At 38.0% G+C, this 13,656-nt stretch overlaps 1 protein-coding gene across 1 annotated transcript in view; it reads right to left on the bottom strand.

The window, feature by feature from the left end:
- The window catches only part of EXOC6B (exocyst complex component 6B), a 525,152-nt gene extending 511,670 nt beyond the window's left edge, over positions 1-13,482 (bottom strand). Inside the window, exons 1-2 of the mRNA XM_012731525.1 lie at positions 13,318-13,482; positions 12,955-13,157 (exon numbers count right to left, since the gene is read on the bottom strand). The gene's annotated coding sequence lies outside the window, so the exon portion shown is untranslated. The remainder of the gene's footprint in view (positions 1-12,954; positions 13,158-13,317) is intronic.
- Positions 13,483-13,656: the final 174 nt, after the last annotated feature.

The raw sequence follows: 13,656 nt of genomic DNA on the forward strand, positions 1-13,656 counted from the left end.
TCTATTAAAATGTTTTGGTAAGCAATTCTTTATATGCCAGAAATGTGTCACAGGAAACAAAAATCTATAGAGGTTTGAGTGTTTTGCTGTATTACTTGGAGTGATGCAGAGAAAAAAGGTTTGCAAATAGATGAGATGTAGTGAGCAAAATAGCCATTACTTTTTTTATTCTATTATTTTTAGCAGCCTCCTGTTCATTTCTCTCTCCCTACCCCTCTGAACCTCAGAGCCCTCAGGAATGTTTATTAATGTCCACTAGTTTTTGAAAGTGTTTTTACATTATTGAATCATCTGCTATGTAAATGTCCAATATTTGTTCTAACTTTACTGTACATAATTCAAATTCCCTCCATTCTGCTGAAAATACCTGCATACCACCACCCTTTTATGCCTATATAATACTTCATGATATGTGTGTGTGGGTGTGGGTGTGGGTGTGTGTAAGCAGGAACCAAGACAGTGGCAATTGATTATTTAAGCTGCTTCCATATCCTAACTATTGTAAGATGCTGTTATGAACATTGTGGGATGCATGGGTTGTTATGGGGTTTTTTCTTTGTAGTTGGTTCATATTCTGTAGATAGATGTCCAAGAGTGGGATTGTCACATCATATGGCATACCCATTTTAGTTCTCTAAGATAAATCCAGACTAGTTTCCATAATCGTACCAGTTCACATTCCCAACAACGGTGTCAGAGGTTTTCTATTTCTCCACTTCCTCTCCAACACTTCTTTTGGGGGGCTCTTCTTAATATATGCCATTCTCATGGGTGTTTTGATCTGCCTCTTTCTTACCAAAAATGACCGTGAACATTTTTCAAATGTCTGCTAGCTTTCTGGATAGCCTCTTTTGTCTGCGATATCTGCTGCCCACTTATTAACTGGGTTGTTGTTGTTGAGTTGAATGAGTGTTTTTTAAACTTTAAGCCTTGGATATTAATCTCTCATTATTTATATTGTGTATATATTTATATCATGTGTATATTTTCTCCATGTTACCGTTGGTTTTTATTCATTATCCCTCCACATGTGCAATGGGCAAGTTTTGAGGTAACTGACCCTCTTTGAAAATGTTTGATCTCCCTTCGCAGAAAATGGGGAATCCAAGATGCTCAGAATTATTGTTAATTAGGGCAGGAACCAAGACAGCGGCAGAGAGGAGGGAGACGCAACCTTGATCAGTCACTCAGCCAACTAACACCCTGAAGCAAGAGAAGCAGCCAGGGGTATAGGGGAAGAAACTTAACCCAGTGTGACCTCACTGAGTTAAGCCAAGACAAGAGCCCAGTCATTCAAAGTAGCAAACAGGAGACCTGATGGAAGGGTCCCTGAGTCACAATGGCTACCATTTTCAGGCAGAATTGTCCAAGAGAATACAGGCACATTAAATTTTTTTGCTTAAATTTTATTTTGCCTGACATGGTTTACTGGTCCTCTTTATTTAATTTAAAAACAATATACTTTTTATGGAAAATATATTTTATTTTATATTATGTACTATAGATATATTTTACAATATCTATTTTACCTCTATCTACATATTTATTATAGAGAGGTCACTCTGTGTATGTGTGTGTGTGTGTGTATTTATGGGCCATTGTACCAAATTACCAAAAACAAATTAAAAAACAAAAATGTGTTCTCTCACAAAAGCTTTAGGAGAGAAAAATTGTTTTACCCCTTCCAGCTTCTGGTGGCTCCAGGCACTCCTTGGCTTATGGTTACATCAATCTAATCTGTCTTCAAGTGGGCATGACCTTTTCTGTGTCTGTCTCTCTCTTATCAGGGAATTTGTCTTTGAATTTAGAGTGTGTGAGAATAATCTAGGATGAACTCAACTTGAGATCATTACCTTGATCACATTTATGAAGAATCTTTTCCCAAGTGGAGTCATATTCCAAAGTTCCTCTAATTTGGAAGTCATCATTGGATATACCACAACATCTATTTTATGTGGGTACAAGATTTGGGTGTCTTTGATGGGGGATATTAGATATACACATAAATAAAACTTTTTAAAAATCTTAATCCTAGACTCAACCAGATTGATTTTATTTTTCCATAGTTTTTTAATTTTAACCCCAAACATGATTCTGATGACTGCATCATCTGAAGACTTTCTTAAAGGTGCTGTATTTTATTTAACTATTCAGTTAATCTTGAGCACTCATACCTTTTGGGTACTAGAAATATTGAACAGCCTGGCAAAAAATTTACTTCTAAAGGTATGTAATAAGTAATTAATTGATTTCTGTCACCTCACATTCACTGCCCCTCTTTTTGTGTGTGTGGCTTTATTTATTTATTTAGTATCATCATTCATTTTTATACAATATTTGATTTCTCCCCTCAGGTAATACCCACAAAACTCCAATCACCACATCACTCATGAACCATAACCATAGTCCTTTGTGCTCTTCCCTCCCCTGATTTGACCCCTCCCCTTCTCTCCCTGATGTATATTTTGCATTTATAATATGCCTGCTAGTTTCATTTTTTTTTCTTTCCTGACACCTTGTTCAGTTTCCCTATACTCTTCCTATAATTGAAGCCATATGATATTTTTCTTTTTCCTTCTGGCTTATTTCACTGAGCATAATCCCTCCCAGCTCCTTCCATGTTGCTGCAAATGCATGAGTTTATCTTTTTTGCTTGCTGAGTAGTATTCTATTATTCATATATACCACATCTTCTTGATCCTGTCATCTGTTTTTGGGTATTTAGATTGTGACCATACCTTAGCTAAATAGTGCTGCAATAAACATAAGAGTGCAGGTTTCCTTTCAAATTCGTGTTTTTGTGGCCTTTGCGCAGATTCCTAGGAGTCACCGCCCTTCTTCTGATAACACTAACTCAAGTTATCTCGGGGAACTAAATTCTATCCATTTGATGCTGTTTGGTGAATTCATCAATGAAATGGCACTGAACTACTTTAGATTAAAAAATAGGCATGAAACCTGACCTAGGCTATTTTATGCTCTCTCCATGGCAACTAAATTTTAAGAAAAGTGATAACATTGAAAACAGCTGTAGCTGATTCACTGCTTGCAGTTACCTGGTTGTGTATTCACCCACAGTGCTTGCTTGCTGTTAGCTGCGCCTGCCCTGTTCAGATCTGGTTAATTCCGTTTCTCCTTGAGCGCTATGAGCTAGACAAAAATCTAGTTTTCTGTTTGACTCTGAGTTGATTTTAGGTTTTTGAACAAAGGCCTAATGACCGACTGCTATAGCAACATTAGCCTAAACCAAGAGGCCTTGCTTTCACTGTTACAGAATGAACTGTTGGGCTAAAAAGAATAAATGTAAAGTTTGATCAAAACATCTCACTTGAATTTTATTATCACAAACAAATGGTCATATTTTAATAATCTGACATCCCAGAATAGAATTAATTAATCAGCACTATCTGTTTGCTCCTTTGGTCTCTATACAGAATATTTGTGGTATTAGATAAATGCTTATTTTTCCGTGGAAGTCAGTAAAAGAGCAAAGTATTCTTTTGCTTTCATGTCTATTTTTTAATCTGATATTTAGACCCACTGATAGTGATGCTACACCCATTAGCTGAGGTGCTCTGTCTCTATCCAACCCCCCACCAAAGTGAAGACACCTTTTCAACCACTTGGTTAAACATTAAGTAGATGGTGATAGTGCAATTTCATTACAACAGTTTTACAAACTGAAGCATTGTGCTCTGCTAAAAGAAAATGCTTTCTAATGTTTTCAAAATTACATTCTAAATAATTGTCCTCATGTACAATTTTGTTTGTAATATTTTGCCATGTACTTGCTGTTTCACACAATCATTTTAGAAAACATTTGTCTTTATTTAAACACTGAATCTGAAAGTGGGGCACAATGAAATGATATGATCTAAATTCTGAATTTACATCTGTACCTCAGGTTTTATTGCACATACACCCATTTCAAAATCTTCACTAGAGGAGATAGACAGGAGGATCTGTTACAGCAGTTTTCATATAGTGAAAGGAATATTCATGAGAAATATTCACTTGTCACCAGGCAATTGAGTTAATTACTACTTCAGCATATTCCTGCAAATAAATTACCTTTTCTTAAACTCCCATGAAAGTCCTTCTTAGAAAATCCCACGATTTTGTTTTTTTGTTTTCAGCAAAGCAAAATGTTAAGGTTTTCTTTTGGTCCAATGGTTTTCTGTGATAACTGCTATTTTACCTTGTTGGAATGTCTTGTATAATAAGGTCCTTGCAAAGCAATTCCAAAGTGTCTTGGATATCACATCTGGTTTGCTTTTGCTAAAGAATAAGGAAAAGGTCTCTTTTCCATTTATTGCCAGCAATTCATGCATGGTGGTGTATCATTTTTTTAAAAAGGCTTCTGTTGTTTCTGCATGTTCAAGTGTCTGATGTATGTGATACAGAAGAGCACATTGAATAATATCATTAACCTTTTTAGACACTGCAGACTTTAATTCAAAAAACTGTTTTTAGTAACACATTTTATAGAAGGAATTTGGTATCTTCATCAAATGTCAAAAATCCTTCATATTCTACCACTAAAAATAGTTGGCTGTCTAGAGCAATATTTTTGTCAAGCTTTCTGTTTAAATCTTCACAGACTCAAAAGTAGAAGGAACCATCTTCTTGAAATATTTTTCAAAGTCTGTTGTTTTTGAAATTTGATTAGTAAGAACAGTATGAAATTTTCTTCTTTTATTCAGTCTATATTCTTTGTTGTATCTGGGTCAAAGTTGTCTCAGCATGGGATGTTCTACATGATTTCAGCATTTTTCTAGTAAATTTCTTGGGTGGTAATGTTGATACCCTCTTTGTAAGCACCCGCATGAACACACACAGGGTAGAGAGAGTGAGAATCTTACTTGGCTTCTGGACTTTGAATTATAGAAAGGCCTTCTTCACTCCAATGGTATGAGGGAACATGTCCATATTTTCTTCTACTGCATTTATGGGGGGGTGGACTGTTATGTAAATCTCTGGTCTATTTGGAGTTTCTCTTGATGTATAATGAGAAGTATATCCAAGCTTATATTCTCCAGGTAAACAGCCAACATTTTTTAACACTGATATGCTTTCTTTATCATAAACTAAAATCTCCTATGCTATATATATATATTTTAATTTTTCTATTTGTCTCTTTTTACCTATTTATGAGTCAAATCCATATCACTTCATGATAGAACTGTGTTCCTCCTCCTACTCCTCTTTTCAGAATCTTTCCCTGGTTCAGTCTATTATGTTTTTAACTCTGTCTTTGGAAATAATTTCAAATTTATAAATAATCATAAAAATTATAATATGACCAAAAATAGACAGTTTTATACAAAATTATCTATTATTAACTTTGCTTTATTACTTTATCTTCTCTTTTTCCCTCACATGAAACTTTTTTGTTCAACCATTTCAGGGCAAATTTTGTATATCATAGACCTTGGCCCCTAAAAATCCTTAAGTGTTCTTAAGTTCTTAGAATAAGGATATTCTCTTGCATGACCACATTAGGAGAATATCAACTTTTCCACCCCAAAAATTTACAAAGAGGAAAACTCTTACCTGACCATCCTAAGTTCATAATTTTACAGTGATATCATACTTTTATCCATTCTACTATTCATATTTCAGCTTTGCCATCTAACACAGTAATGCCTTTCTCCCAGTTCTCCTACCTCCAGTACAGAATCCAGTCAAGTGAGAGACATTATATTGAGTTTCCAACTTTTCTTGCTTGTTCCTTCTCCACTCCCCCCAAAAAATTTCTTGATATTTTATTGAGATTCTATTGAAAAATATTTTATTAATTTTGAGAGAATTAACATGTTTTGACACTAGTCTCCCTATTTGAGAACATCTCATACTTTTCTATTCCAGTCTACTTTTGTATTGTTTGGGAAAGTTTCAGGTTTTCTTACACAGACTTTACACATTTGTTCTAGTTTACACCTATGTATTCTCTCACTTTTCATCTATTTTATGTGGTCTTCTAGTTATGTCTTCTAATTGACTGTCATTTAACTATGAAAACTATTGATTTCAGAATTTTTATTTTACACTGCTTACCTTACAGAATTTTCTTATTATTTCTAGTTTTCAATTTAAATCTCTATTATTTTTTCCTGTGTTATTGCTTATATGTTAACTGAACAATGATTGGGTAAAAAGGATGAAATTTTATCCCTAATCCTCTATCTCACACACTTTTTCAATGTTGTATTAACTCAGTCTACTCTTTGTATGTATTTGAAATCTCTTAACAATTGTCATCAATTATGTCAGGATTACTCTTGTAATAATACTTTAAAGTATAACAAAATATCAACACATAAAGCAGCTAATAAATGAAACTTCTAGTTCAAGCTAACTCTTGAATAATTATATTTGAAATGAAAATCCTATGTCAATAATTCTAAACAACACAGCTTATTTGTGTGACTGACATGTTAAACTGATTAATGGTAACCTATAGTTTTCAGGGAGGCTGACACTAGCATCATCTAGTCTGGGGAGTGAGGCCCTGTGAAGAGTGTTGTATACAGAGACTGTCAGATGTGGGAGGAGGATAATCAAGCAGATCCATAAGGAGAAAGACTGTTACACATAGAGAAACCTTGGGTGATCCAGGAAGCTATGAACATCATTCTGAATTTCAGATCCAGATATGAGATGAACATGCAACAAGAATGGAATGGATAGTGAAGAGGTATTAAATAATCTACACATTTTATCCTCAGAATTGTTCAATCTCTTGCCTCCATTTTCTCTTGAACCTACTTCAACTCTGCTTTTGTACCTACCAGTCCACTGAAACTTTCCATATGAAGACTACCAATGACATCCAAGTCATCAATGCTATCAATGAAGAATCCATCATCAATTTTCTCTCTACTGGACATATCAGAAGCTTAAGACATGCTGATCACACATTTCCCCTTTAATCTACTTCCTTAGCAAAATCCTTCCTCTTCAAAATATATCCTCAAGTGAGGGCCCTCCCTGGTGATGCAACAGCAGCACAGCATTTCTAAAGCTAGCTGCAAGTCACTTCAGTGTGAGTTTGACCCACATGGCACAGCAGACCTCTCCTGACCTGCCCACTATTCCCCTCAGCAGTATATTTCAGTAGATCTAGATCTGCCTGTTCTGCTCCCCACTCTGTCTCTGGCGAATCCTCTCATTCCCCATACCTCTGGCCTGTACCCCAGTTCTGTATGCATAAATTTATATATATATATAATACATATATAAAGTGAATCTTATCTCACCCTGGTCTTTCTTGCTATCACGCTGGTCCAAATAATCTTCCATCTGTATAATAAAGATTACATATTAAATGGGCTTCCTGCTCTTCCCTAGAATCTGCAGTTTATTTCTTTTATGACTTCCCACTTTTTTTCAAGATTTATTTATTTATTCATACAGAACTGGGGTACAGGCCAGAGATGCAGGGGCAGTGAGAGGATTCACCAGAGACAGATTGGGGAGTAAAACAGGCAGATCAGTGAAGTACACTGCTGAGGGGAGCAGCAGATGAGACAGGAGAGGTCTGCTGCACCATGTGGATCAGCTTCTGGGCTGGGGATCAAAACTTGAGCTGAAGAGGCTATGACACTGGGCTAGCTTCCCAGTGCTGTGCTTCAATCCATTGCACCAATAGTCTAATGCTTGAAGCAACAGTGAAAGCAACAGTGAAGCAACAGTCTAGAAAGACCCCAGGAGCTCAGGTTCCTCCAGTGCTTTCCCTACATACTTACTAAAAGGTAAAGTTGTACAATGGCCTATAAGGCCCAATACAAATCTGGCCTTCCATCATTTCTCTGATCCCCTCTCCATACTCTATCAGCCTTGCTAACAATACTAAACCTACCCTGGCCTTTTCCTTGCCTTCAGACAAACCAGACACACTCCCACTTCAGAGATTTTGAGCTTGCTGTTTTCTCTGCCCAACATACTTTTCCTCTAGATATTTGCATGGATCAGGCTCTTGCCACCTATAGTTTTCTGCTCAATATTGTTTTTTCAGTATGGCATTCTCTGGGTACCCTAGATTACATTGCAGATGCTCCTCACCCTACCACTCCATATTTATTGCCCTGGTTTTATTGTTCTTTGAAATGTATCACTGCAAAAAGGTGAACTTCAGGAAGATGGGAATTTTTACCTATTTTTAAATGGATGTATTCCCTGTATATGATGTAGATATGGTATCTTGGGAGCCCAGGGCTTGGTAGGCACTCAAAAGTTATTGCTGAATGAATGCATAAGTAAATGAATAAATGAAGATTTAAAATACACATATAGCAGTTGTCATCAAGTGACAAACAACTGTGGAATCTCAGGTCAAAGGAGGTTATAGAGAAATGGTATTTTTTGAGGAGTTATAAAAATATGGCCTTGCAGAGATATAGGCCAAAGACAGAGGAGCTGATGTCTTTCAAGATGCAGATGAGGGGCAGGAGCTGTCCAGCAAAGATCTCCTGAAGTTGGAGTGTTGCTACAGGGAAGAGAAGTCTAATTTCCATACCCTTGTCCAAAAGTACCTCATCACTGGCCTTACTGTTAAATATAACATGTGATCAATTCTGGCTAGTGGAATGGGAGTGAGAGCTACTTACAATCTTCTTCCTGGATACTGCAATACAGATGGAGTGTTGTAAGCCACACTGAACCATGCAGATGAGGAAAACATCCCAGCAGATAGCCAAGTAACAAGATGGAAGAATTTGGGCCCCTGGACAATCTCATGGCTAAGAACCACATACCTTCCCAGGAGAGAACATCCACTTCTCACAGAGACAAATACACCTTACTTGTCACTATTTTTAAGGCATTTTGTACAGGATTTAATCTGCCCTCTAGTAACTTAACTTTATTGTGGGAATTCCTATGTGTGACCCTGGCCAACTCATATAACATCTTTAAACCTTGGTTATTTCATCAGTTTTTTTATTCAACATTATATCTGTTCAATACAATGTTCAATATTGTAGTTACACAAATATTTGTTTGCTAAAATAACTGTTTTACTTTTAACATTGATGGAAAAACAAAAGTTTACACAATTTGTAATATTATTTCAAAGATAATGGTTGTAGACTAAAAATAGGATGTGTAACTTCCAAGTCTATAGGGGGAAAAGTAAGTGGAACAAAGAAATTTTCAACAAAGAAAAAAAACTATAAGTAACCTAGAAGTAGAAAGTCTAGTAGAAAAATGGCAAAGAGAATGAGTGAACAGTTCACAAAAGAAATAAAAATGCACAACATTACTAAAACCTAAAGAATGAAATAATATCAATATAGTATAATGGGCACGCTTATATGCTACTAGCTGGGGCATAGAATTCTTCTAGCCTCTTTAGATAACTTTGTGGCCATATCTATTAACATGTAGAATGCTCTAGGCTTAAATATGTTTTTGCTATAAATTTTTTCAAACATACACACAAAAAAAGAGAATAATACAATGGTCCTCAACTACCCATATTTCAGATTCAATAGTTCAGTAATTATCAAATTATCAAAATTTGCATGTAAACAAATGTGACTACATCAAACTACAGAGCTTCTGCATGGAAAAAGAAACCATCATTAAAGTAAAAAGGCAGCCTGTTTAGTAGAAGATATTGCAAACTACATGTCAAACATGGCGTTAATAACCAAAACATATAAACAACTCAATAATAACACACAACCTGATTAGAAGATGGGCACAAGATCTAAATAGGCATTTTACCAAAGACATAGAGATGGTCAATAGATATATGAAGAGATGTTCTTCAGTGCTTATCATAAGGGAAACACAAATCAAAGCCACAATGAGCTATCACCTCATTCCTGTCAGATTGTCTATTATCAAAAAAGATAAGAAATAACAAGTGTTGGTGAGGATGTGGAGTGAAAGGAAGCCTCAAACTTATTTGTGGGAATGAAAATTGATACATCCATTTTAGAAAGCAGCATGTAGGCTCCTTAAAATTTTTTTTTAAATGGGGGCCCTCCCTGTTGGCACAGCGGGTTAAAGCACTGCACTGAGAAATTTAAGCCACTTCCGCATGAGCTCGATCCCCGCCTGCCCCGGAGGTGACCACTTGGCGTGGCAGACCTCTCCTGACCCGCCCGCTGCTCCCCTTAGCACTGTACTTCATCGATCTGCCTGTTCTGCTCCCCACTCTGTCCCTGGTGAATCCTGTCACCCTCCGCATCTCTGGCCTGTACTCCAGTTCTGTATGAATAAATAAATAAACCTTTTTTTAAAAAAAAATTTTTTTAAATAGAATTGCCATATTGCCATATGGTCCTACAATTCCCCTTTGGATATTTATCTGAAGAATATGGAAACACTAATTTGAAAAGATACATGTACCTTTTGTTCACTGAAGCAATTTCTGCAAAGGCCAATGTATGGAACCCATTGATGGATGGATGGATGGAAAAAGATATTATATGTTTGTTAAATACACATATATACTCATATATATGTGTGTGTGTGTGTATACTACTCAGCCCTAAATAAGATGAAAGTTTGCCATTTACCACATCAAAACATCTATGGACTTGGAGGGGTTATGCTAAGTAAAGTAAATCAAAAGGAGAAAGACATATACCATATGCTTTCTTTCATATATGAAAGATAAAGAAAGAATGCAAACAAACAAAACTAAAACAAACTCCTAGACTCACATAATGATGGGTACCATCAGGATAAGGGGTTGGGGGAAGAACAGGTAGATGAGTAAGTTGGATGGTAGTGAACAGTACTTAGTGATGGGCATGTGAGGCATGCTGAGTTGTGAATTTATACACCTGAAACTTATGTAGTGCTGTCAATCATTATTATCCCAATTAAAAAAAGAGCTTTCAAAAAAGATTTTGGTACCCTTGCCTTACCCATTCCTGTTTTCTTCCTTCTATTCCCTCCTCCTTGCCCTCCTCTTCTCTCCCTCCTCCTTTTCCGCCTCCTCCACTTTTTGTTATGTAAGTATTCTAAAGCAAACCCCAGATTTCACATCACTTTATTCTGTGTCTAAGAAATTTCATCATTTATTATACCTAATAAGAGGGCCTTAACCTGACCATTCTGGCACCCTTATTTTCAGCCACTAAGGCTGTAAGAAATAATATTTTGTTGTTTGTAAGCTATCCAGTCTGTGATATTTTATGATAGCTGCCCAGACTGAGGCAACATCCTTGCCAACACTTATTATTTACATTTTTGAATCACCAAACCAAGTCTTACCTTACTTGCAGTTTTGACTCTCAGAAACGGAACCTCAAACCAGCCAATCAATCAGGACTCTCCTGATCAGTCCCAGTTAGGATTTGCCTGACATGTCCCTGCTGCACCCTGAAGACAAGTAACCTTACAACCACCAATGCACTTTTTTTGCCTGGCATAACTTCCTAGTTCCTGTTGGGATACATTTAATAAGGTTAAAAACTAAGCCTCCACTCTGCCCAGCAGCCAGATTTGGGAGGCCTGAATGATAAGGGCATTGGTACAGCTGCCTTAGGGACTGACCACCATGACCAGAAAAACCAGCCCAGCTCCAGGAATGCAAAAGCAGAGGCAGCATCTGATACCAGACCTTCCAGCAGACAAAGGTGCAAACAGCCTCTAAGTCAGAAAGCCCATGAAAACAGTACAAAAGAGAGAGAGAGAGAGCCTCAAGTCCCCCTTCATGAACAGACTGCTCCCCTCTTGCCCACTGTTTCTCTTGGCACAGCAAATCTGTGTTTCCTATTATCTGCTGTCTCTGGTGAATTCTTTCCCCCCACACATCTAGCTTCACCTTGATATTTCTCCCCACTACAGTTTCTACTCCCTCAGGCCTATAAAAGCCTTTCAATGTTATTAGCTCTTTGGAGCTCTCTTGTACCTACTAGAGCAGATGTTGCTAGACTCATGAATCACTGAGTACTCAGCCGAATTTTGTTTTTGAACAATCAATAGTAGAGAAGTGAAAAAGCAGGCAGTTTCAAATGGTGTAACACACACAGAGTTCTATCTTTGCTAAAGGACCAAAAGCCTCCTTATCCATCCCTGGCCCCTCTCCACTACCCAGAGCAGTGGCCACAGTAGTCTGACTATAAATGTCCTGACCATCACCACTGGGTAGGAATTCAGCTCGGAATCTGAGAGGGGAAGTCAGATGCCTCCACCTGGGAGTGGTCAGAAGGTGGGCAAACCAGAGAGCACCGTCTTCTTTCTCAGACATGCTGCTGCTGGCCTCAGCCAGAAGTCTAGTTTGCCAGGCCTTTCCATTAATCAAAGGAAGTTGGAAATTCTGAAAGTATTGAAAAATCTTACTTTTGAGATGCCACTTCAAATTTTAAAAGGAAAAAAAAAAGTCCTACTTGGGCCGGAAAAAAACAACTATTGACTTTATTTGGACCCTGCTTAAACTCTGCCACTGTTGCAGCGAGAATGCTAAAACAAAGGTCACAAAGAGAAACTTGTCCCTTTGGTATTACTGTATTAAACTAAAAGTAACTGCAATCAATTCTACAAACTTTCTGGTTTCCAATTCAAATAGAATTTTACAGACTTTCCCTTTAACTTCCTTGAATTGTGTACTTGGTCTCTAGTCACTAAGTCAGAAAATCTTGGTTCCCAGCAACATTAGCTTTACTTTCTTTGTCCTGCTTTACATAAAATAGTTTCAAAATAATACACATTAACAGTAAATTAAGTTCAAGGTTTATTTGGAGCCCCACTGTGTTCATTCCACTGTGATGTTCAGGATGAAACACACATTTTACAAAAATTGATGGGAACAACTCTGATGCTGACAAGTGAAAACGTCCCCCCAATTGTTTTAATGTTGGTGGGATGGTCCACAATATAAGGACGCAAACGCATTTTCCCAGAAGGCTCGGAAGGCAACTTGGCTGTCTGTCTATCCGCAGGGAAGGGAACAAGCCTCTGGGGACGTAGGTTAAGTTTTCTGAGGGTACTCACCTCCCGTGCAAAACTCAGAAGCCGCTTCTTTTCAGGAGACTTGTAGCTCTCCGCCAACTTTCCCATCTTCTGCCTCTCCTTGAAAATCCCCACCTAAGACTTCAAACTTCGGCGATGATCTGCATAAACTTCACTAGCAGGTGGACTCGCCTGCCAGGAACAGTGTGCCACGCATGGGTACAGAACCCCTGGGAACACAGGACCTTTGGGAACAAAAAGAACCAAAAACCTCAGAGATGGGGGGGCAGGGGTGAGAGCCGAGTTATCCAAAGCCTAAATAAGGGAGGAGAGGATTTTACATGATTTGGAGAAGCTCTAACTTTCTGAGGACAGTAAGTTCCTGCTGCTGGTAGGGCCACTTACAGGGATGCCAACTCGGAGCATGATGGCCTGTCCTGGAACAGGTCACACGTGCAAGGAAACCAGATCTGGAACTGGAAGAATGCATCCCTGCTGGGAGGTTGGACGCCCGGCAACGAAACAGGCCTCGCTCAGAATTGCGCAAGGGTTTCCACTAGCAGGTCACGCTTCCCGGCTCAGTCAGTTTGGCCCCAAAGTGGCTGACTGGGTTCGCACTTTCATTTCCTGAACCAACTGCCAAAGAAACAAGTGCCACGGTGCTCTCAAGCCCAGGCCTGAACTTCCTTCTCTTGCCCGCTCATCCCGCGGGGCTGGGCCTCCACCTACTCCCATCCCTGCCCC

This window comes from Condylura cristata, unplaced genomic scaffold, assembly GCF_000260355.1.
Source record: "Condylura cristata isolate star-nosed mole 26May11 unplaced genomic scaffold, ConCri1.0 scaffold00031, whole genome shotgun sequence".
NCBI lineage: Eukaryota > Metazoa > Chordata > Mammalia > Eulipotyphla > Talpidae > Condylura > Condylura cristata.